This window comes from Anneissia japonica, unplaced genomic scaffold (assembly GCF_011630105.1).
Source record: "Anneissia japonica isolate Jap-2015-1 unplaced genomic scaffold, ASM1163010v1 scaffold287953_len805160_cov178, whole genome shotgun sequence".
NCBI classification, from domain to species: Eukaryota; Metazoa; Echinodermata; class Crinoidea; order Comatulida; family Comatulidae; genus Anneissia; species Anneissia japonica.
Window position 1 is genome coordinate 162,348 of NW_022747029.1, and position 3,348 is coordinate 165,695.

A 3,348-nucleotide genomic window follows, 5' to 3' on the forward strand; every position below is an offset into this window, starting at 1 on the left:
AGCCCAAACAGTAAGCTGCTCTTACTCCATCATCAAAAACAAATACAATGACAATACAAAATAAATATATACAAAAAAGTAAATTCAAAATAAATTGATTTAACTAAAACAAAATGAAATAATGAAATATATAAATATATATACAAATAAATATATAAAAAAATATATAAATGAATATATGAATAATTACCGTATATATATATATATATAATATAATAATACAGTATACATAAATAAATATGTAAACATATAAATATATATACAAATATATATATTAATAGATATATTAATACTTAAAATAAAATATAAATATATATATATATGTGTGTATAAATATATATATATATAAATATACAAATGAATATATATATATATATAAATATATAAATAAATATATGAACATATTAATATATATAAATATATATATAAATAAATATAAAAATAAATATACAAACAATATATTTAAAAAAATTAAATAATTATATAAATAAATATATAAACATATACAAATTTATAAATATATATAATAAATATATAAATAAATATACAAAAAAATATACAAACAAATATATAAATAAATATATAAATAATTACAGTATATAATATAAAACAATAATACAGTATATATATAAATAAATAAATATATAAATATATATACACAAATAAGTATATAAAAATAAATATATAAATAAATATATAATAAATAAATACATAGGCCTATATATATAAATGAATATACAAATAAATATATATATAAATATACAAATAATTATAAAAATATATAAATAAATATATAAATATATGCAGTATATATGTATAAATATATATATATAAATATACAAATGAATATATATATATATAAATATATAAATAAATATATGAATATATTAATATATATATATATAAATATACAAACAATATATAAAAAAATTTAAATATTTATATAAATAAATATATAAACATATAAATACATACAAATAAATATATAAATAAATATACAAAAAATATACAAACAAATATATAAATAAATATATAAATAATTACAGTATATAATATAAAACAATAATAGAGTATCATATATATATAAATAAATAAATATATAAATATATATACACAAATAAGTATATAAAATAAATATATAAATATATAAATATTTAATAAACATATACATAGGCCTATATATAAATGAATATACAAATAAATATATATATAAATATACAATAAATATAAAAATATATAAATAAATATATAAATATATACAGTATATATAAAATAATATATATATATATATATATATATAGATATATAAATAAATACAGTACATATATATATATATATATAAATATATCTGTATGTACAGTATGTATCTGTATATCTGTATTTTAACATCTCTATCAGCGCTGCATACTTCCGGATCGACGATTCGAAAAAGTGTATGTACTGCGCATGACTGGACTACACAGGCAAAGCTCCCCGGTGGAAAAAAAAGGATTTAAATGTATGGCTCGCATGGCTCGCGCATTGGCTCGCATGACTCGCTGGCTCGCACTTTGTCACGACCCTGTGAAAGCTGTTAGCATGAGTGATAAAATCAGTGAGTGAGGCGTGGCCGTGAGTCCATATGAAGAAAATATCATCAATGTAACGTGAGTAGTGAAGGGGCTTAAGAGAGAAGGATGAGTTTGTGCTCGATGTTGGCCATGAAAATATTGGCGTATGAAGGAGCCATCTTGGCTGAATCTGGATGGTACACACACACAGCTCTGCGTATTTGGAACATCGAATACATTGCAGTTAGCGTTCTAGTATTCCTATTATATCTCTATGATTCATAGAGCTATTAAACAACTAGAGTGCTGACAAGATGGCGGAGCAATGCAGAGTTGTGTATGTGTACCATCCAAGATGGCTGCCGTAAGAAAGCGCCTCCTTCAGGCTTAGTATACATATTATTACTATAAATAAGCCCCCTGACTGAATATTATTTCATTAATGATAATTAGTATTGATAATGACAAATTATTGAACTGTCTTAGCCAGGATCTTATTCAAATATTTAAAAAAAAAATTCGTAGCAAAAACGAGGCCAAATGGAGCATCTTATTCAAAAATAAAGTACCAAGGAATGAAAATTAATATCGTGTACATTACACCCATACACCAAAACGCTCGAGTTTCGAACATAACGGTAACTAGCTGTACTGAACTTCTGTGTAAATTGAGGGCGCCATTAAAAATGATAGTGATAAGGCATAATTTGATTGGCTGAATTTATGGCAGCCATCTTGGATGGTACCATAGAGCTATTAACATAGAGCTATTAAACAACTAGAGTGCTGACAAGATGGCGCAGCAATGCAGAGTTATGTATGTGTACCATCCAAGATGGCCGTCGTAGTAAAGCGCCACCTTCAGGCTTAGTATACATATTATTACATATTAATAGGCCCTCTGACTGACTATTATTTCATTAATGATAATGAGTAATGGTAATAACAAGTTATTAAACTATTATAGCCAAAACGAGGCCAAGTGAAGCATCTTATTCAAAAATAAAGTACCAAGGAATGAAAATTATAATCGTATACATTACACCCAAACACCGCAACGCTCGAGTTTCAAACATACAGGTAACTAGCAAAGATCTTATAAACACAAGATAGCGTTCTCCGCGATTTACGCGTAACAAATAGAAGCGTCGGTCAAGGTTCAAAAGTTTCCAATTTAGCAAGAGGGCGTCATTCATGCGCTATTATACCAAAGAGAAAAAGTAATCAGTTTTGGAAGAGGGCGTCCTATCTGTTGCCATGGATTTGAGATGTTTCCTGTTTTGCTGTTCACAGTAAGGTATGGTCATAGCGGTCAAAGGTCAAAAGTTTCCTTTTTAGCAAGAGGGCGCCATTCATGCCTTATTACAGAATTTGCACGCGTAAATCGCGGAGAACGCTATCTTGTGTTTATAAGATCTTTGGTAACTAGCTGTACTGAACTTTCTGAGTAAATTGAGGGCGCATTTACAAACGATAGCGCTTAGCGAAATTTGATTGGCTAAATCTATGGTAGCCATCTTGGATGGTACACACACACAGTTCTGCGTATTTCGAACATCGAATACATTGCGGTTAGCGCTCTAGTATTCTTATTATACCTCTATGGCTATTAAACAACTAGAGTGCTGACAAGATGGCGGAGCAATGCAGAGTTGTGTATGTGTACCATCCAAGATGGCTGCCGTAGGAAAGCGCCGCCTTCAGGCTTAGTATACATATTATTACCATAAATAAAGCCCTCTGACTGACTATTATTTCATTAATGATAATGAGTAATGGTAATAACAAATTATTAAAC